The sequence below is a fragment of the Lutra lutra genome, chromosome X, assembly GCF_902655055.1.
Source record: "Lutra lutra chromosome X, mLutLut1.2, whole genome shotgun sequence".
NCBI classification, from domain to species: domain Eukaryota; kingdom Metazoa; phylum Chordata; class Mammalia; order Carnivora; family Mustelidae; genus Lutra; species Lutra lutra.
Window position 1 is genome coordinate 8,286,807 of NC_062296.1, and position 22,275 is coordinate 8,309,081.

Sequence of the window (22,275 nt, forward strand, 5' to 3'; positions counted from 1 at the left end):
TATCTTATACCACACATGAAAATAAACTCAAAATTGATTAAAGATTTAAATAGAAGACATGAAACTATAAAACTCCTGGAAGAAAGCACAGGAGAAAAACTTCATAACATTGGTCTTGGCAAAGATTCTTTTGTATGTGACACCAAAAGCACAGGCATCAGAAGCAAAAATAGAAAAGTAGGACTACATCAAACTAAAAATCTTCTGCACAGCTAAAGAAACAAAAAAATGAAAGGAAACCTGTAGAATGGGAGAAAGTATTTGCAAGTCATATATCTCATGAGGGGTTAATATCCAAAATATATAAGTAATTCATATAACTCAATAATAAACAAAAAGCAAAAATTTAAAAATCCAATTTTAAAATGACCAAATGACCTGAGTAAACATTTTCCAAAGGAGACATACAAATGGCCAACAGGTACATGAAAAGATGCTTAATATGACTAGTCATCTGGAAAATGCAAATCAAAACCACAATGAGATACCACATCACACTTGTTAGAATGGCTAGTATCAAAAGGACAACAGTTAACAAATGCTGGTGAGAATATGGTGAAAAGGTAACCTTCGTGTGCTATTGGTGAGAATGTGAGTTAGTATAGCCATTGTGGGAAACAATATGGAGGTTCCTCAAAAATTAAAGTAGAACTATCATATGATCCAGCAATTCTATTTCTGGGTATATATCTGTAAATTCTGATCTTGAAGAGATATCTGAACTTCCATGTTTATTGCAACATTATTCACAATAGCCAAGATATGGAAATACCGTGGGTTTGTCAATAGATGAATGGATTAAGAAGATGTTTAATATATAAATATTTTATATATGTTACATATATTAATTTTATATGTTATATATGTTTTATATGTGATATATTTATATTTATGTTGTATACTTGTTATATATATGTTGCACTTATAATGGAATATCATTCAGCCATCAGAAAGACAGAAATCCTGCCATTTGCAACAACATGGGTGGAACTTGAGGGCATTATTCTAAGTAAAGTAAGTCAGAGAAAGACAAATACTATATGATATCATTTATATGTACAATCTAAAAATCCAGAACTCATGGAAACAGAGCGGAATGGTGGTTGCTATGGGTTAGAGGTGTGGGAAATGGGGAGTTGTTGGTCAAAGGGTATAAACTTCAGGTATGAGATTAACAAGTTCTCAAAATCTAATGTAGAGTATAGTGATAATAGTATTGCACTATATACTTGAAAGCTACTAAGAGACTAGAATTTACAACATGGGTGAACTTCAAGGGTGAACTTCATGGGTGAACTTCTTATGAAGGGTGAACTTCATAAGAACTTAGCACTTATGCTAAGTGGAATGAGACAGAGAAAGACAATACTGTAAGATCTTTCTTACTTGTAGAATCTAAACAAACAAATAAACCAAGCTCATCAATACAGAGAAGAGATTGGTCCTGTCAGAGACATGGCAGGGGGATAAGAAAAATAGATGAAGGGGGCCAAAAGGTATGTATAAATAAATAAATAAATAAATAAATAAATAATATTAGCAACATAAAAGAAATGGTAATTATGTAACATGATATAGGTGCTAGCTAAGACTTTAGTGGTAATAATTTTGCAATATATACATGTGTCAAGTTAATACTACCGATACCTTAAAGTTACAGAATGCTATATATAAATTCTATCTCAATAAAGCTAGAAAAAAATTTAAAAAGTGACCAAAAGATGTAGGAAAAGATTCTCAACATCACTAATTGTGAGGGAAATGCAAATCAAAACCACAATGAAGTGTCACCTCATACCTGCAAGGATGGCCATCTTAGATAGACAGTTACATAAATATATAAATATACATCATGAACAGAAAATAAAAGGTGTTGGCAAGGATGTGGGAACCCTTGTGTATGGTTGGTGGGAGTATAAGTTGGTGCAGCCACTATGGAAAACAGGAAAACAATATGGAGCTTACCCCCAAAGTTAAAAATAGAACTATCATATGATTTAGCAGTCCAGCTTCTAGGTATTTTTTGAAAATAATTGGAATCAGGATCTCAAAAAGACATTTGAATTCCCATCTTTCTTGTACCATAATTCACAATAGAACAGAGGTGGAAAAAATCTAAATGTCCATGGATGGATGACTGGGTGAAGAAAGTGTGATATATGCATACACTGGAATATGATTCCGTTTTTTAAAAAGAAGGAAGTCCTGTCATATGCTACTCTATGGATGAAACTTGAGGACATTATACTAAGTGAAATAACCCAGTCACAGAAGGGCAAATACTTCATATAAGTGGAATCATGTAGTAATTCAAGTAGTCAAACTTATTGAAGCAGAAAGTAAGAATGGTGGTCACCAGGGACAGAGGGTAGTGCGAAATGGAAAGTTGATGTTCAAGAGGTATAGTTTTGCCATGAGCACTGGGTCTTATGTGCAAACAATGAATCATGGAACACAACATCAAAAACTAATGAAGTACTGTATGTTGACTAATGTAAAATAATAAAAAAATTCCTAAAAACAAATAAATGGGTGAGGGGGGGAAGTATAGAGCTACAGCCATGCAAGATGAAAAAGTTCTTGAAATCTGTTGTACAACAACGGGCAATAGTAAACAAGATTATATATGACACTTAAAAATTTGTTAAGAGGTTAGGTTTCATGTTATATATTTTTACCACAATAAAAAATAGATTTCATCTTGGTTTTTATTTATGTTGATGCTAGTTATCATAAGAAGCCGAGTCCTGAGTCATTCATCCTTTCTCTCCTGGACTCTAAAAGCTATATTGCATCTTTTTTTCTGTTTCTCCTACCTTCTCTCAACTCCTGAAACTCATTTGCTGGATCCTTTGGAAATTATCACCACCAATATATACCCCATCATTTGGAAAAGATCTCATGTTTTCAACACATGGACCCCATTGTCTCTCATTTACAGACTCCTGACTCCCTGTCACTTCCTCCAACTCTACTCCTGCCCTAATTCTGGGCAGTTTCAGTATTAACACAGACAGTTCTACCAGTTGCCTGTCTTCTCTGTTCCTTTTCCTTTCCTCTAGTGAACTTGTTTTTCACTTCCTTATAATCATTCCCATGGCCACATCCTAGACTTTATCATTTCCAATAACCATAACTCCTCCAGGATCCCATTCCTTGGTCATAGCCTTCTAACTTTCCAACTCACTCTCTTTAGTACCACATCTAAAATATTTTTGACCCTCTAACATATCTAATACATTGAATTTACATCCTTTTGATTTCTGTCACCCACTTATACTGTCAGATTCCTCCTTATCCAGATTATATTATATAGTCAACTATCAGAATCATTAATTGCATGCATGCCTCTTTATAGCTGCACTGTTGTACTTATTTGGGTTAATCATAAGCATGAGAGGTTAATATTTCAAAAGTTTGGCCATTAGATCAGTAGTACATGAACTAAAGCATTGCAGATGTACCAGAGGGGGCACCCTTGAGTTACAGGAATGGAATTGACAAAACCTGCTGACAATGGGTGATTAGAGAGGGCAAGGAGCTAAGAATGGCTTCTATGTCTCTCTTGGGAGATGGAGTATAGCTAGTGGAGACATTAACTGGTTTAGGTTAATACAAGGAGAGACATATGTCTGAGAGAAGTTAATTAAGTTGCTTCCAGTCCTACTGGACATGTCTAGGTAGTAGTAGAAAAATATGGTCTCAGAGTTCAGAAGAAAATTCAGAATAGGAGTTATTGAAGAATGGTAAGAAGTTAAGTCCATGTGAGTGAAAGAAATCATTCAAGGGAAACCACATAAAACAAAACAGAATGTAAGAAAAAACTGCATCAAGAACAAAACAATACCTGCTTTGGGAATGTTTGGGTTATTTTTGTTTTTACTATTTTTTGGTGTCTATCACAGTGTGTAATCAACATACTATTATCTAATTCTCCCCCAAAGAAGGAAATTATAGTAAAATAGAGATATATTTATCTCTATAATAACAAGTTATATAATTCTTCTAAAATACATTTTGCATAGTTCCAAAATGATACATTATTAGAAAAAAAATGTTTTGTGATGAGCACCTGAACTGTTATGATAAGAAAATTTATAGCTTTATTTTATTCTCATATATTTTGGTCCTAAGGACATTTTCCCTATGATTTAAGATCCATTATAAACATTGAATTATTTGTGTTAGGATCTCTGTAAACAAAGCCCCTTCCCAAATATTGGGCCAAATGCCTGAACTATTCTGATTCTTATATAAAGCCCAGCATTGGAAGAGATTCCATGTCTCTACTGGAAGAAAGGGAGACTTATCAGAAATCAGCAAATGTTCATTAAATCCTAAAAGATTAAACACACAGGCTGGGGCTTGGTAGCTGTGCTTGGTCATTTTCCCGTTTGCTTTCAGAAACATTCTTCATTCAAATATAGCATCATCATTCCTGTAACAAGAACAATGCCATTTCCTGAAGTTATCCTGAAAGTCAAAGGCAAAATTGGGTTATAAACTTGGCCCAGCTTTTTCTTAGCCATGTGATGTTCACAAGTCACTGACCTCTCTAAGACTCAGTTTCCTTATATAAAATATTTTTAAATACTTAATATAATTATCAAGAGGATATTTATAAATAACATAAAAGACTGTTGAGTAACATGTAAGGTATTAACTCTCTCCGCGTAGTTCCATGAAAACAAAAGTTTTTCTTTCTTGTGCTTGCTGATGTAAGTACCCAGTAGAATACATGGCATAAAGGAGGTATTCAACAAATATTCCTTGGATGAATTGATTAACTTGACTTTATTTTATCTGGCTTTTAAAAATCCTTCAAATTGCATGCTAAATTAAAAGCAAAAAATAAGACATGTGGAAAAATATTTACATCAAGAAAAATGGACCAAAATACTTCATAGAGGCCATGAGATCACAATAAATCTAGTTGTTTGAATGGGAAACATCAAATCGGAACAAGTAGAAAATCTTGAAATACAAAGGAGGTGAAACTCCCCATGCCATAAATTCTAGTCATCTCGATTTTAAAATGAGCTTACAGTAAGAAACAAAAATAAAAACAAAATAATCTTTTACCAGGAGGTAGGTTTTTTGTTTTTTTTTAAGCAATTCTTTTTATGCGTTCTTGGGAGTGTTTTCCAAATTCTGTATTTTCTTCCATTGCTTTCATAAGCTAAGAAACTGCTTTTGCCATTATCAAGTATTTCTAACCTTTTAACTATACCACCTGTGATTACTATGCAGCAGATGGTTTTTAATTTTTTAATGTTGCAAATAGGCCTATTTTTAAATTATCTGTATATCAGACTGGAGATAATCAACACCATTTTATAAAGATCTTTTACTTTTCATAAATTTGTTTTCCCTTGCTTTTGGTTAAATGTTGACGTCCTGTCCTTATTAACAGGTTTATCTGGTTTAGTGGTTCAGATATGTTTCCCTGAGTTCATTTTAATTTTTCCTCTTCCATTGAAGTATACTACATTTTCTCAGTGTTACTTTGTTTTATAGACGAACTGGTGTATTTAGACCATTTATATTTAAATTGATTATTGTTACATTTGATTAATGCCTATGATGTTTGTAACTATTTTCATTAGTTGCACTTGTTTTTGTTGCTTCTCCCCTTTCCCATCTTGTTCTCCCTTCTCTGGTTTTACCTGAACAGTTTATATGATTCCATTCTCTCTCCTCTCTTACCATGCCAATTGTACTTTTAAAAAATTGTTTTAGTTTTTGCCCAAGAGTTTACAGTATAAATTTATGACTGATCCAAGTCAACTTTCAAATACCATTCTATCACATACGGATAGTGAATGTCACATAATAGAATGTTCTCAATTTCTCCCTCCTGGCCCTGATAACATTTGCTGCCTTTCATTTCACTTATCCATATGCTATAATTACCTAATATGTTGATGGATTATTACTTTGGACAGTCATAAAACAGATCAATTAAGAATAAGAAGAATAAAAATTTATTTACCTTCATATATTCTTAAGCTGCTTTAAAATACTTCTAGAAAATTCTATCTTATCAGTTTGAGTAGACATCTGGTATGGTTTTAACAGAGCTCTGGTTCTCATTGTCCATGTCTCTCTTGATTCCATACTCTTTCTAGTGCTTGATTCGTCCTCAGGTTGGCTTTCTTCATACTCATAAGGTAGTTCTGACTTGCAACTTGGGCTATATAATTTTTTTAAGGATTTTATTTATTTATTTGAGAGAGAGAGAGCACACGCGGGGAGGAAAGGGAGAAGCAGGCTCCTCGCAGAGCAGGGAGCCTGATATGGGTCTCCATCCCAGAACCCCGGGACCACGACCTAAGCCCAAGGCAGATGTCCAACCCACTGAGCCACCCAGGCACCTCAGTCTATATAATTTTTTGTTAATTGTCAAGAGAGAAGATGTCCTACTTCTCCTAATACAAAATGTGTCTTGAGTTTATTTCTGATTACTCTTAAACTCCATCACTCTGTTCAGGAAGTATTTCCATCACCTGATCCAGTTAAGTTGTGCCTATCCCTGTGGAATGTAGGGTGTAATTACTCAGTTGTCTTAGTTTAGTATTCCTCCATGGGAGCGCTACTACTGGCTACCTCTGAACTTTTCACTGACTGGCCTAGGCCTGAATTAGGGGCCAGCACCTGAATTAATCACCAACATCAGAAGGTAGAATTATCCTCTACAGTGTAGACCAATCAGAACCTACTCCTGGAGAAGGGGGTTAATCCATTCCAAACCATGTGAATGCTATATAGTTGGGAACAGGTCAAATTTATGCTACAGAAGCAACTACAACATTCAATGCCCAGACAAAATGCCAAAAGCTTTTTATAGGTAAAATGTTATAAATAAGGAAAAGGCAAATACAAAATGAGAAACAGCAACAGATGTAATCAAGACATTCACCAAAGAAGAAATACCAGTGATCAACATCAATAAAATATAAAAAAAATATTTTTCCTCACTAGTAATCAAATATACATATTTTAAGGTGAGATTACTTTTTCACACATCATATTTGCAAACATCAGTACTACTGTTCCTATAAAAGGTTGGCAAGCACGTGAGGAAAATGGCATTCTCTTCTATTTTCAGTCAGACTATGAATTGGCAATAAAAACACTTCTGAAAGGCAGTTGCCAATTGATATAAAAAGCCTTAGAAGGAACATACATTTTTTGCTTAACATTTTAACTTTTAGGCATTTAACCTAAAAACATTACCGCAGCAGCATTGTTTATAATAGTAACGATTGTAAAGACAACTAAAAATTCACAATTAAACATATTATTAAGGTTTTTTAATGTTCTAGATGCTTCTAGATGTTAGGGACGCTACAATGAACAAGAAATGCATGACACTTACCTTCACGAAACTTGCATCCTCTATGGGGTTGTAAATAATCTGAATGCTATGGCAATCATTAGAAAAAATGACAGATATATATTTTTTGAAATGGAAATAGTTTCCCAAAATATTTTATGGAAGAAAGGACTTCAATATAGCATGTAGAGTTTGATTCGACTTCTATGAAATAAAAATGTACATTCATTTATGTATATGGACCCATCTAATTGTAAAAAGTATCTACATTGTAAACATTTAGGGTAGAAAAATAAATACCAAAATATTAACAGTACATACTTCTGAGATGGCATTATCAGCACTTTCTAATTTTATTATTTACAGCTTTTGTTGCATTTCCAGATTATTTTGCACCGAGTACAGATTTATATTTAGAAAACATTAATAAAGCTATTTCCAAGCAGAGTAATACAGCCATTAAATTAACATATTCCTGGTGTCCCTTCAAGTTCTGACCTCCTTATATCTGCAGGGCCATCTTCCCCTCCAATTCCCCCATCCTACCTTAGATTGTAGTCATATTCTACACACGTACTCCCGAAGACCCAGAGTTTTCTTGGGACTCAGTGCCTTTGCGAATTCTCCCCGCCTCCTTTTGTCTGAAAAACACTTTCCCACCCTTTTACTTGTTTACCTGCTTCTGGCGGTTGAGGAGTCACCTCCGCTGTCTTTACTTAAAAGCACCCCTCCCCTATCTCCTTGCCTTCAGACTATGACAAATGCCTCTTCTCTTTACTACCACAGCACAGTACACTTGTGTACTGTGGACCAATTCATCATGTAAATGGAAAAATAAATTTAATATTACTTCCCTCCTTTTCCTGCCTGCTGTCTCTCACCAGCAGCTCATCTCGTTCTACTCTCCTCCTCACTCACCTGGATCCGTTAGCCCCAGCCTCACTGCTTTTTCAGAAGGGCACAGACAGTACCAATTTAGGGCTTTTGTCCCGGCTGTTCCTTCCACCTAGAATTTATTCCCCAAGATACCAGCCTATGCCTTTTGGCTTCTGTTGTGTCCCTTGCAACCACAACAGTGACTGAAACACATTAGGGTTTTAATTAATTTCTGTTAAATAGGAATAAACATTAAACCACAGAATTCCTGTTCATTTTTACTGTCAAGTAAAAACATCTAGATTTATGTTAGAAGGAGCTTTATTCGAAAAGACCACAGTAATAGAGAGAATGCTCTGGTCGCAAGTTCTGCAGGTGTCTCAAAAATTGAACGGAGAAAGGTGTTGTTTTTTTTTTTTACTTTGAATACAAAGTTGTTCCTGTGTGTTATTATTGCTACAGTTTCACTCACATATGCTGATTACGACATTCATCCACAGTAACTTTTATTTTAGACAAAACTGGGAGGAGGATAATTGTGAACTGTCATACACCAGTATTTTGTAGCAAATCACCAGAGCTTATGAATATATACATCTTACAATTTTTACAGTCGTAACTATCTCTTATAGCACAACTCTTCAGTGAGGCAAAAATGAATACATTCATTAATAGACCCAAAGATATAGCTTTAAAAGTATGCTTAGTAATTAACATTTCAACATTTATCTTATTTAAAAATGATCTATTTATTTAATAAATATTTATTAATTAATTTAGCATAAGTCTGAGGTTTTAATTTACCAGAAGATTTTGAAACTGTTTTCAAGTTGACATATTACAAAACATAATTAGTGTTAAAATAAAGTTTGTCAGGATAATGATTTAATTTGGTTAAACACAAATTTCCATTTTTTATAATCTTAAATATTTATGTAGCATTAGTCTATTCAATCAGTAAACCTGAATAAGTTTAGGAAGAATATTCCAAATAGAATTTTAAATGTCTGCTTAGATTTTTACCTAAACTTGATAACTCAGAAAACATACCTGATGTTATTAAACCAATAATATTAAACTAGTCTTGTTTGTCAAGATTTATTTGTGTGAACTTGAGTTTTAAAAATATCTGGGTTGGGATGCCTGGGTGGCTCAGTCAGTTAAGTGTCTGACTCTTGATTTCAGCTCAGGTCATGATCTCAGGGTCGTGGGATTGAGACCTGTGGAAGGCTCCAGGCTGGCTGTGGAGCCTGCCTAGGATTCTCTCTGTATCTCTCTCTGCCTCTCCCTCAACCCCCACCCCATATGTGTGCATGTATGCTTTCTCTCTCTCTCTCTCTCTCTCTCTCAAACAAACAAACAAGCAGATAAAAATAAAAATATTTGGGTTAGCACCTGGTATTGTATGGAAGTGTTGGATTACTATGTTGTACAGTTGAAACGAATATTCTGCATGTTAAATAACTGGAATTTAAATAAAAACTTTTAAAAATATTTGGGTTAGTTTTCATAAGAGTATTTTTTAAAATCCTAGATGTTAAAGTTCTTTAATTTTTGAGAATTTTAGGAATATTTAATTTAGAGATGTGCTTATTTATCTTTAAGCCAATTAAAATAGAGTCCTTTAATGCATTTTATAATCTAATATGTTAGTACTCTCTGGGTGTAGGAAAAGAACATACATAAATACATATACAGGCAGACACAAATAGAGAATTAATAGCTTTAATTTAAAATGTTTAACTCTTTGGTTAAGAAGAGTTGGCTCTTGCCCTTGGACACCTTTACATTTTTATAAAACTCAGGACTGCATTTCTGGTAGATCGGGCAAGTGGAAGTTATCTACTCATAATGAGAGCTGAAGCATTCCTGACAATATTAGTGGAGGAGGCCCTTAAAATTTTCTTTGCCCTGATATGTAATCTCACGGAGGCTGTGGATTAAAATCTTGGGCAAGGGACTGAGGAGATACCAAGTGACCATCTGGGTGTCTAAAGCTCATCCGACTTGATAAAACATCTAGCCTCTTTCCAGTTAGCTTTTTCAGCATTAGGTGTCTGCTGAACCCCTCAAGAGCTCCTAAGAGGGAGCGGGGGGCATAAAGCTTAAGTGACTATAAGATGTTGAAGGGCCCAAGGGGGAGGGAAAAAGTTTGGCAGAAGTGGATAGAGGGATAGAGGTAGGAGTGTTAATGAGGGACAGATCAAAGGATTCAAGGGAGCTGAAGGAAAATTTGAAGGTCATGACAAAGAGGAAAGGGGATGGGGAGAGGATGGCGGGGGTGGCAGGAAGGGATAAGGAATTGGTGAGCCAGTATGGAGAGATTACATGTTTCCCAAAGAGGCCACTGAAGTTCTAAATGGACTATAGGAAAATTTGCCATTTTTGAAGATATTGAACTGAATTAATGCCACAATGGTGGGGAAGATAGTCAGCAGGGAAAATAGAGGGAGAGTTACCCATGGCATTAGTCAATGAAATCAGAGATAAGACCTTAAAGAAGCCAAGAGTCCTGCTTGATTATTCCCCTGGTACAGTTCTGAAGGACCAAGAAAATTCCCTACCCCAGTTCCCAAAGAAAATGAAGGAGTCCTCACACAGAAGAGTAGGGAAGGTTTCTTCTCAAGAGTTAGGGAATGAGGGGTGCCTGGGTGGCTCAGTGGGCTAAGCCTCTGCCTTCGACTCAGGTCATGACCCCAGGGTCCTGGGATCGAGCCCCGCATCGGGCTCCCTGCGCATGAGGGAGCCTACTTCCTCCTTTCTCTCTGTGATCTCTATCTGTCAAATAAACAAGTTTTTAAAAAAAGAGGGAATGAGACCTCAAAATGCTGAAGAAAAAATTCTTTGCCCAAACAGTCAAAGTAACTCCTTATTGAGTATAGACGTGATGCCCAGAGCACTGGCTTGAGAACTGAATTTACCAAAGGATTCCCAAATTCATGAACGAGAGAGGAGTTCAAAGAATTTGCAAGATGCCATTAGATATTGGACAGGTAGACAGGGGGAAAGTGAAGTCCAATCTTGTGTTGAGTCATAGCACTATAAAACTGTCAAATAATAAAACAAATCCAGAGTTAGGTAAAGAAAGAATTTATTTGAAAAGACTGTTGCAAGAGAGAGAATGCTCTGACCACAAGATCCACAGGCACCTCAAAATAGAAGAGGAAAAATGGTTTTACTGTTTTTTGTTTTTGTTTTTAAATAGGGAAGGGTAAGCAGGGCTAGCAGGAACTTTGCCAGCCCTGTGGCTGGAACTGTGGGGGTGAGTGGCCTGCGTGATTTGGTGGGGATGGGAGTGAGGGGTTAACGGAAAATGTTTCTCTTGACAGCCCGGAATGAGCTGCATCTCAGTGCCTGCTTAAGCTTCAGAGTGAGACAAAATTTAGGGATCTGTGGGAGAAGGGAAGTTAATCATGTCTATGGAAACAAAACAAAGGAAAAAAAATCCAGTGGGTTACTTATGAGTAATTGTGTGAGTACTTGGTCTTTATCATTCTGAAATCTCCCTGAGTTTGCACTTTGCCTCTCTCAAGTTGGTATTGCTCAGTGTTCTCAAGAATGATTTAAAATATCATACTTTAGGGGAGCCTGTATGGCCCCTTTGGTTAAGTGACTGGCTCTTGGGTTCGAATCAGGTCGTGATCTCAAAGGTGGTGAGATTGAGCCTCACCTCGGCTTCTGTGCTCAGAACAGAGTCTGGTTGAGTTTCTCTCTCCCTCTGCCCTTCCCCCAACCACAACCCCCACTCTTTCTCACTCAAATAAATAAATAAAATCTTAAAAAATATAACATACTTAAGAAAGTCAAAGCCTCAGAGTAGCCAAGTTTCTGCTGTACCCATGTCTTCAGCTTCTCAGACTTCTGTGTTCCCTGGTCAAACTAAATGAGATCCCAGCCTTTTCATATGTCACAGATATATTCATCTAGAGCTATTTCTGCCACTCTCTTAGCACAATTATTATTAGTAGCTTTAATTAAGTAGATATTTCACAATTTTTTTCTGAGATAACCTCAACTCCCTTGCAGACCCTGTCACTGAGATTTCAGGTGAAATTATAACCACTTCCCAGCAAGAAGATGAAATTATGGTGTCCCAAACTTTGGGACCAGGAATCTAGCAGGAATTGGTGGGGCCAGGATCATAGTCCCCTTCAAAATGGTTCAAAAGAAAGGGAGAATTTATTGGAAGGGAATGGGGAGATACAGCAGAAGCCAAGGGCAGAATGTCCAGGGTTCAGATGGCCCCTTTTCCACACCTGCTGACCGTGACCACAGCAGCCACTATGTTCCCAGGAAATGGCTCTTGGTAAGTTACTTTTTTTCCATGTAGGTCTCATATGTGTAAAATGACTTGGATATATATCACGATATGGAATAAGACATATCTGGATAAAATGGTGTTGCTGGCTAGTTTAGAACACAATTTCTAACTATACAGGCGGGGGAGATTTTTTTTCCTGAGGGAACTAGAGGCTGGAGCCACCCTTGTCTACTTGCTTCAGGGCCCCTTGGCATGCCTCCTCCATCTCGGTAACCATGGTCCTGTCTGAAGTCTTTTCTCTTGGTCCCTGAGAATACTGTATTGAATGAGTTAATGTTTATTAGCTCCCAGACTCTTGGCCTTTGCCTGGCGCTAGGGAACTACATCACCCAGAAGGCTCTCCTCCATGAGCAGCGGCGTCGCTGGCCAATGAAGAAGCCGGAGAGGGACGACACCGTGCACTACGCGCCATGTCGGGGCGGGACTTCTGGCATTGTCCTCGCGGCGGTTATTTTATTCGTTCCTGGCGCCGGAGCACCGCGTCCCGCCCGAGGTGACCGAAGAGAAACTGCTGTCCTCACTGCACAGACCCGGGTCTGAGGTTCGGCAGTGTCGCTTCCCCGTATCACCCGCCGCGGGGGCCGGGCTGGGGACCACGGAGTTCGGGTCCCCGCCCGTGTCTCCCGGCCTCGGTCCGCCAGCAGGCTCTGATGGCGGCGGCTGCGCCGTTGGACCGGGCGCAGGTGGGTGCTGCCGTTCCCAGGTGGTCACCCGCCCGACGCCACCTCCCGATCCTAAAGCTCCGAATGAGGGCGCCTGCTGAGGTCACTGCAGCCCGGGCGGACAGTGGGGTGCCCCGAGTGACGTCCCCGTTTTTGACAGCCAGTGGGAGACGGCGTGGGGGGTGTTACAGGCAGAAGGACGAGCATGTGCCAAGGCTTGGGTGTGCGACTGGGTAGGGAGCGCTTGGGGAACTTCGAGGGAAGCCGAGCATCGTGCGGTGTCGCACGGACTAGAGCGTGAGGGGCGGGTCGCACCTGGAAAGGCACCCGAACAGCGGGACCTTTCTACCTGGGGCGCTACACGCCATGGAGAGTTGTGAATACAACCGGGACATGATCTGTTTTAGGATTTTAAGTTTCCCCACAGGTTGCTCAGGGGAGACTGGGGGGAGCGGGGAGACTAAGGAAGAGACTGCTGCAGTGCAGTCCAGCGGCATCAGGATGGGGTCCAGACCAGTGATGGCAGTAGAGGAGGGCAAAGTACCCTGAGGACAGATAGAGCGTTTAGGGATAGAGCCTTCTTCCTGCTGCATCAGAGGCTGTGAAGGAAAGTAGGGAGTGAAGGCCCACCCCAAGTTTTTTGTTCTTTTTTTCCCCTGAACATCTGGGAGAATGGAGAAGAAGGTGGGTGGAGGGTGCAGGTTGCCGGGGAGGGGGGTGGGGGTCAGAGGTTCCATTTTGGACTTAGTGATTCTGAGATGTTCCAGAAGAGTGTTGGGGAGGGGGTGGAGAAAGAAAGAGAAAGAGATGGACAGAGGGACAAGCAATTCTGAAGTTCCAGGAGGAGTCTACACTGGGGAAGTCCAAGGGAGTTTTAGATCTGGACCAGGATATAGCCCAGGGAGTGCATTTAGGAGAGGGAAGCTTAAGGTTATTTGAAAGTGAGATGGAAGTGCTGGAGGGTAGGCACAGGGTTGGACATCCCCGAGGCTGCCTCCAAAGAGGAGGGAGCCTTTAGTCCCATTGGGTTCGGGCCGTTATCTGAGGGAGAGGAGGCCAGAGTTAAGGAGTAGTGGGTGAAGAGCTGGACAGGGTTAGAGACAGAGCTGTGGGGTGGTGTATGTTCAGTGCCACGTGTGCTCAGCAGGACCTTGTGTTTAATCCCTGGGAGCAAGGGAAGAGTTAGCTAGGCCAGACTAGGGCACGGGTTCATCAGCTTCTCCAGCTCTTTTAGCCCCTCAGCAGGAGGATTGGTGCATTCTTCTTTTTTTTTTTTTTTTAAAGATTTTATTTATTTATTTGACAGACAGAGATTACAAGCAGGCAGAGAGACAGTCAGAGAGAGGAGGAAGCAGGCTCCCCGCTGAGCAGAGAGCCCGATGTGGGGCTCGATCCCAGGACCCTGGGATCATGACCTGAGCTGAAGGCAGAGGCTTTAACCCACTGAGCCACCCAGGCGCCCTTGGTGCATTATTCTAATGGACATTTCTTGAGCAGGTTCTCCTTCAGGGGACCGTGCCATACACACAGGCTGCATTGTCTGCTTAGACCCCTCCCCCCAAGAATTTATTTACTTATTTAGTAAATGACTGCTTCTTTAAATAGTTCTCTAAATAGAAACACACAGTAGAAGTTTAAATTTACAGATTTAACTAGTTAAATTCACATTAATTCCTACTAATTGTTTGAAAAGTAACTATACCTCTAAACATTTGATTAAAATAAATTATTAACTATCACATCCTCTTAAACGCTTAAAAGCAAGAAAACCACCCACATTTTCAAAGGCTCATTGCCTCGTTGCACCAAGGTGTTAATCCTGTAGACAGTAAAAGCTGATATGCCACTAACATGTACTAAAGTGTTTGATATCAACAGAAGCCCTAGGGGATAGGTACCACTGTGCCTGTTTGACAGGTCAGGACATTGAGGCACAGGGAGTTTGAGTCCTTCTGTAAGTTTGTGCAGTTGGTATGAGGCAGTGCTGTAGTTTGAACCCAGTTTTAGTTTATGGTTTGGATGTAAACATACACCAGGCCCATTCATTCCTCTAGCAGACACCCTGTTTACTCTCATCACAGCCCTGATGGCTGTCAGGTCTTGCCTTCTTTTTTCCTTTGCTGTCACATGACTCGATCCAAACCCTCACTTCATTGCAAGCTTGACCCAGTGTCCCCTCCTTCAAGATGACTTCCTTGGTTGCCCCATGGAAAGTTGCCCCTAGTTTCTTGTTTCCTTACTCTTATTTTCTTGTCTTTAGGACTTTCTTGATCTTTTGTTTAGTTCCTTGTGGATGATCTGTCTCCAACCCTGGAATGTAAGCTTCTCCTTGTGCTCTACCCCAGGCCTAGAGCAGTGCTGGTTTGTAACAGGTGCTCAGTAAATGAGTGCACGATGCCACCCTTCACGGACTCCCTACCATGCCTTGGAAAGTTCCATGCTTGGAGACCATCTCCGATTTTGTCCCCTTCTGTGCTTCCCTTGCTCACTGCCATCCAGCCAGGCCAACCTGAATATGCCAAACTCTTTCCCACTTCCTCCCAGCTTTGACCTTTGGAGTTGCCTCTGATGGGGACACTGTTGCTAGATCTTTCCTTGGCTGCCCTTTCACATCCTTCCAGGCTCTGCTCAAATATCACCTCTTTAATGAGGCTTTTCCTGGCAGTTCTAGCTAAAATAGCCCCTGTCCCAGTCTGCTCTCATTTTGGCATTTTTGTGCAGGGGATATGGCACAGTTACAAAAGCAAAGATGCACGTTAGGTTGAGCTTTTCCAGGTTGTGCTGATGGAGTAAATAGGAAAAATAGTAGTAACAAAACAACCGTGAAGTGTTGGCCTTCATCAAGCCCTTGATATGTACTGAGGGACAATTATTATGTACCACCTCATTTAACTCTTACCTCCTTAGAATTTGCTTCTGTTCTTATCCTTACTTCACAGAAGGGAAACTTGAGGCTCAGAGAAGTCAATTTACCAGCCCAAGGTCACCCAGCTCTTAAGTAGCTGAAACTCCAACTCAGCATGCCAACCCCCACAGCCTCCACTCCTAACCATGACAGTACCCATCGCGGGCTGGGGAGGCCTGGAGATGACACCTGAAATCAACTTTGCAGAATGGGTTTAGGCTTCCTAATGAGGGAGGCATAAGGAGCATTTCTGGCAGAGGGAAGCACATGGGCAAAGGTAGGGATATGGATTGGTCGAGAAGACATGAGAGGGTTGGTGTGGTTGCTGAGGGCCCCTTCCAGCTGCTGAGACACATCCCGTTGGGCAAGCCTGTGCTATTGTAATTGTTTGCTGCACGTTCATCTCACTCTCATTGTAGTGATGGAGGGGTACGGGGGTTATACACAGAGACCCTGAGCCAGAGGGACCTGGGTTCAGATCTCCACTTTTTAGATGTGACTCTGCTTGACTTGCTAGATCTCCCTGAGCCTCAGCACACTGGCTGTGACACGGAGATGATGACAGTGTTGACCTGGGCTGTGGGAAGATGAACACAAGTAGTAAAAACATAGCAGGCACAGGTGTGGGCCAGGCATTCCAGTGTCTGCCTTATGAACATTTTCTCTTGCATTCTGACAACAGCCTGCTGACGCGGGGAAGGTTAGTACTACTGAGGCAGAACTCACTGCTCAGAGGAACGAAGTGACTTCCCCAAGGTCACACAGCAGGCAAGCACTCAGCACAGAGCCAGGTGCACAGCGAGGACCAATGAGACTCAGCAGCTACTGCTGTTACCATCATTGGCGTGATGATTGCTGTTATTATTTCCTCCTTTGACATCCTCTAGTGCATACTCTCTGCTCCTCTCAGGCCACTGAGGCGTGTTACTGTCTTGTGTCATTCTCCCCTGGCTGCCCCCATAGCAGACTTCTTACTCTGACAAAACTGCATTCTGGGCCAAGGCAGCATCCACCACAACCCTTGAGCCCAGCACAGAGCGAGGCCCTCAGGAGGTGCCTAGTGATTCAGACCTTGGGTACCCCCTGGATCTTTTCCGGTGATGGAGTGACGGTCTCTAATCCCTGCCTCTCTTTGACTTCCTAGGGATCAGCGACCTTTGAGGATGTGGCCATGACCTTCCCTTGGAGGTCCTAGCTCAAAACATTGAGCCAAAGGCCACTGTACCAGGAGGTGATGTTGCAGACCTGGATGCCCTTCTCTCACTGGGTAGGTTTTCACTTAAGCTGTCTCCTGGGGGGAACCTGCAGCCTCCTTCATTCTGCCCTCGCACTTCAGGCCTGATAGGCCAAACAGTATGGGGACCTTCCCTCTCTCTTCCCCACAGCTCCTGCTGTGTTTGTGTCTCACATCCTGCCTGGTCTCTCTGTGTGTCTAGCAGGGATTGGTGGGACCAGGATCACAGTCCCCTTAAAAATGGTTCAAAAGAAGGGGAGAATTTATTGGAAGGCAATGGGGAGATACAGCAGAAGCCAAGGGCAGAATGTTCAGCTGGGGCCCATGAGAGACTAAAATCAAGAACCGAAAGGAACCTTGATACGCCTTGGCCTCTGTGTCTCTTGTCATGGCTTCTGTGTCTTCTCTATGCAGCTGATTAGCTCTTTCTGGTGCAGATCACTCTCTGAGGACCCTAGATTCCTTGCCTCTACTTTTCTCTGCGAGTTCTACATCCTTGTTCTCAGTTTCTCTCTGTAGTTGGGCTTTCCTGCATGGACATCCTGGAGGCGGGAAAGGGCCACCTGAGCCTCTATTACCCTCAGCTTCTCACCCCAATGCCCTTCATAGGCTGGCCTCAATCTGAGATCCTCATCCCAGACTTCCATAAGAAGGAAGCTGGCTGGCCCAGGGGTCAAGGGGTCCTCAGAGCCCCCACAGCAGGGGCCCTTGGTGATAAGCTATTTTCCAAGAAGAAAGGTGAGTTGACGTTCAGAGGCATTTACCATCACTGTTACCTGGTACCCTTTAGAGGAAAACACAGTCTCAGTTAAAGGTTGAAAGCTCTGTCGTTCCCAGAGGCCTACCTTGAGGGCTGTTCCTCGTTTCCTAGGGTATGGACCAAGATTCTCCAGGTACACAAGATGACTATAGAGAGTGCACAGACCACTCATTAAATGACACTGGCATCTGGAAAAAACGGTTCCTTTTCCCTCCGTCTCTTGTGGGTCAGTGTCAAGAGAAGCAGCTACCATTGTGCGAGTGCAGCCCACGTGTCACACTTGCCCCACTCATTTTATTATCCTAGACTCTCGGGCTTTGGCAAGCAAGGAAAAGTTGGCCAGTATAGTGAGTCTCAATTTAGAGATGGCCCTTGACTTTGAGATGATATCCACTCATTCCCAATTTGCACTTCAAAGAGCAGTTTTCACTCTAGTCCCTCTGTCCCCTGCCTGAGTCTGTCTTCCTGGATTTCCCTTTAAAGATGTCAGAGATCCAAGGATCAGAAAAGAAAGAAATTGCAAACAGAGGTTTCAGAAATGTCAAAACACAGCAGGCACAGGGACACTATTTTCATCTTCATTTCCCCCTGAAGTGGTAATTTTGCTGCTTCTCTGTCTGTCTCCTAATAGCTGGCTTTTATATACAAGATCCCCTTTAGGTGACTGAGCAAAACCTGACACAACAGAGCCTACCACCCAGGAGCCTTGCTCCACGGACAACTGACTCCGGGAGCCTCAGGGGGCATCCAGAGTGGGCTGAGGCAGGGATCAGCAAGGAAGGGCCTTCAGAAATGCAGGAAAGGTGCTTGAGTGCATGGCCAGTCCTCCAGGAGACTCTCCCTGGAGGAAGAGCCTCGAATGCCACAGTCTGCGGACAGGTGATAGCACGCGCTCAAGAGATTTATGGCAAAAGTTCTCTCCGGGAGTTTCGGCCTCCGAACAGGGTTCATCCCCACCAAGGGATGACCCCAGGCTTCATCCAGGGAAGAATTCTTAAAAGTGCAAGGACTTCAGGGAAGGGGATAAGAGGAATTCCATCCTCACGATTGGGAGACTGACTCCAGAAAGACGACCTGACAGCACAACGAGCCCCACAGAGTTTCTCAACAGAGTGCACCGCATTTGACCCTGTCCATAGTAGGGAGAAGCCCAACGAGGGGAGTGAATGTGGAGAGGCCTTCACCTGCCACTCTGCTTTCGTCCAGCGTAAAAGAATGCACGCCAGAGAAGAACCCTTTGGGTAGAGGGAATGCAGAAAAGCCTTTTGTCTCAGCTTTTCCTTAGCTTCTTACCCGAGGAGGACACTGAGAAGCCTCTGAAAGCATTGAGTGGGGCTCAGCCTCTCTCCACGAGTCACACCCCGTGTGGCACGAGCACATTCACACTGGGGAGAAGCCCTATGGCTGCCAGGACAGCTCTCCCAGCCGGCACGACACTGTCCACACTGGGCAAAGCAGCAAGTGTGGAAAGGCCTTCGAGGCACATGGCACCTCACGCAGCACCCGTGAGTCCACTACACCTGCAGATGAACCCTGGGAGCACGAAGAATGTAGCAAGGCCTTCACCCAACGCTTCAGTTTCCTCCTGCGCAACAACTCCAGGACTGAAAACCCTCTGAGGGCAGAGAAGGCAGGAGCGCCACGGGGACCCGCACTGCTGAGAAGCCCGAGGAGCACATGGTATTAGGAAGTGTTTGGCCTCGGCTTAGCCCTCACCGAGCCCCAGAGGGTTCGTGCTCGGGACAGTGAAGGGAAGAGACGCGGGAGGGCCTCGTGCTGGTGAGCCCTCCCTGCCTGACATGACGTGACTCACACTAGGGGAAGGATTTTGGAATGTAACTACCACGGAAAGTCTTTGGGCCTGTGAATCCTCTTGCTTGGCATCGGAAGATGCATGCTGAAGGGCAGTCCCCTTAAACTGTCATTGCCGTGAGACAACTTCTTGTGACAGATCATTGCTTACTTTTAAAGAGTTTTATTAGGAAAGCACCCAGCCTGGAGCCTTTCTCCCTATCTATGAATTCGTCCAGGAGAGAAACTTAGTGGTTGTTGTGAGCTGGGAAAAACCTTCATAGTTTGATCTCTAGGTTGCCCCGGAAAGCTCTCTTTAGAATATTAAACAACAAAGGAGAAAGAGATGTTGATTGACAATAAAGAAGAAGAAATGCATACGTGACTTCTCCCTGACATGGCCGCCGTGCCTTGGATGATTTATCGTTGCTTATTTTTTTGACAGGGCATGCTAGGCAAACAGTGGCCACCGGTGTGTGTGTGTGTGTGTGTGTGTGTCTGTGTGTCTGTCTGTCTGTCTGTCTCTCTGTCTCTCTCTCTCTTAATCCCTGGAACCTGTGACTAGGTTTACCTTACATGGCAAAGGAGGACCAAGGTTGCCGATGGAATTAAGGCTGACCGTCAGCCAGGGAGGTTGTCCTGGATGATGTAGGTAGGCCTGATATAATCATAAGGGGGCCTTAAAAATGGAGCCAGAAGAGCAAATGTCAGAATGACGTCACGTGGGAAAGACTCAACAGGCCACTGCTGGCTGGGAATATGGAGGAAGGAGAACATGAGCCAAGAAATGCAGCTTCCAGAAGCCAGAAATGGCAAGAAAACAAGTTGGTCCTTACAAGCCTTCGGAAAGGAACCTCGTCCTGCTGACAGCTTCAACCCTGTGACACCCGTGTTGGGCTTCTGACCCACGGAACTGTATCATAATAAATTTGGGTTGTTTTCAGCCACTAAAGGTGTGGTAATTTGTTAGAGCAACAATAGGAAACTAGCATTGAGGGTGGGGTCGGGGTGGTTGGGAGGCGAAAAGGGCCGGTTTCCCTCTATCTTTTAGAAATGTGTACTGCCATCCAGTGTCTGGTGTGGTACCTGAAGGCAGCTCTACAAACATTTCCTGAAAGCCTTCTTTCTTCCAAAACGTTGTCTCTACCCTTGAGGAGCATAACTCTTTTTAAGAAATATGAAGTCCTGACTTTTGAAATATTTGAAACTTGTACAAAACCGGAACACTAAGTACGGTGTTTTATGAAGAGAGCTTATTGTAGTTAGGGAGGTAAGGATCCCTGGCACAAATCAGCACATTATACTACAGCACTAAACGCAGTTGACGGCTTTAATTAAAAAAAAATCAACTGTCACTTTCTTTATGTGATTTGGGATGCCCGTCACTCACTCTCTTTTGCTCCTGGTCCACTTGTTTGATCATCTCTTGTGTGGCGTGGGGGTGATTGTGTCGCTGTGTGGGCTTCCCTGTTGATTCCCAAGTCTTTCTGCTGACAGGTGTCACTCAGCTTCCTTAATCCCCTGTAGGGGGGCTTCTCTGTGCCCAACTCAGCAGTTATTTAGGGGTGAAATTAGAACTAAAACAAAATACTACAGCCAAGTTGAACTCGTGATCAACTCAACAAAAACACTGAGAAGAAATCTCATTATTTGATCCGGTAAAGAACTATGAGTGACTATAAAGTGACTAGACATTTTTTAATGGTTTTTTAAAGTCTCTATTTTAATTCCAGTTGGGGAACATACCATATTGTATTCGTTTCAGGCATACGATATAGAAATTCATCACTTCCATGCATCACCCGGTGCTTATCAGGACAAATGCCCTCCTTACTTCCCATCACCTGTTTCATCCATGCCCCCCACCTGCTTTCCTTCTGGTAGCCATGAATTTCTCTGTAGTTAAATGTCTGTTTCTTGGTTTGCCCACCCCCCCTTTTTCCTTCGCTCGTTTTTTTGTTTTGATTTTTTTAATTTTTTTTAAAGATTTTATTTATTTGACAGGCAGAGATCACAAGTAGGCAGAGAGGCAGAGAGAGAGAGAGAGGAGGAAGCAGGCTCCCCACAGAGCAGAGAGCCCGATGTGGGGCTCGATCCCAGGACCCCGGGACCATGACCTGAGCCAAAGGCAGAGGCTTTAACCCACTGAGCCACCCAGGTGCCCCTTGTTTTTTTGTTTGTTTTTTAAAATCTATGTATGAGTGAAGTCCTATGGTATTTACCTTTCTCTGACTGACTGACTTCACTTAGCATTATATGTTCTAGCTCCATCCATGTCACTGCAAATGGCAAGTTTTCATTCTTTTTTATGGCTGAATAATATTCCATTATGTGTATGTGTGTATATATATGTAATATATAATTTATATATAATATATAAAATGTATCTT

The 22,275-nt window shown here is 42.0% G+C and overlaps 1 long non-coding RNA gene across 3 annotated transcripts in view; it reads left to right on the top strand.

Annotated features, from left to right (window-relative positions):
• Positions 1-13,022: 13,022 nt before the first annotated feature.
• The window catches only part of LOC125092279 (uncharacterized), a 50,534-nt gene continuing 41,281 nt past the window's right edge, over positions 13,023-22,275 (top strand). For 2 of the 3 annotated variants that reach the window (XR_007124856.1, XR_007124857.1), the window contains exons 1-2: positions 13,023-13,216; positions 17,245-17,367. This is a non-coding gene — a long non-coding RNA (uncharacterized LOC125092279). Of the gene's footprint in view, positions 13,217-17,244; positions 17,368-18,743; positions 20,439-22,275 lie in introns of those variants that run through there. The other variant, XR_007124858.1, reaches the window with a different exon arrangement.